The following is a 657-nucleotide window of genomic DNA, read 5'->3' as shown; positions in this document are numbered from 1 at the left end:
GCACAAAGGCAGAGCCCGGAGCTGTAGCCCCTCCTCCTGTGGTTGTCTTGGCACTTGACATTTGAGCTCAGATGAACTTTTGTAGTCTGTCACCTCAGCACCCTTCCTTTATTGGGTTTTCATTCATTGGATGCTAAAAATGTCACTTATTACAAAATACTGGCCATGGTTTGCATACAGCTGTATTACCAGCTGACCATAATACATTAAGCTAAAAAGGAAATATGTGTTTAAAAATAGTTGTTCCTTTCTTAAAGGTAACAGGATGTCTAACTCCCACTGATAATAATCAATGGAGCTACTGTAAATTTAATGGAAATTGTCATTTCTTATTGAAATTAAACATGCATTGAGCACAGTGCATTGTGTTGGTGAACCTGGGGGAATATATCAGCTTCATATCTGTGGAGAGATTTAACATATTTGCTCTACTGTATTGGCACAGTTCCAACGCTCACTTGTTCCACACACACATAGTGCCTACTGTATGCACTCACACAGGAAGAGAGCAGAGAAAGAGCTCCTCCATGTCTCTGTCTGCTATTATTCCCCTCCTCTTACCCGTCTGTTCACAGCCAAATGTGATAGATAAGAGATTCTCCTCTCTGATTGGCTCAGGGCTCGTACTGGCAGCTGCTTGTCCCGCCCCCTTGGTCT

Source organism: Periophthalmus magnuspinnatus, chromosome 14, assembly GCF_009829125.3.
Source record: "Periophthalmus magnuspinnatus isolate fPerMag1 chromosome 14, fPerMag1.2.pri, whole genome shotgun sequence".
NCBI classification, from domain to species: domain Eukaryota; kingdom Metazoa; phylum Chordata; class Actinopteri; order Gobiiformes; family Gobiidae; genus Periophthalmus; species Periophthalmus magnuspinnatus.
This window is presented reverse-complemented; position numbering follows the sequence as displayed.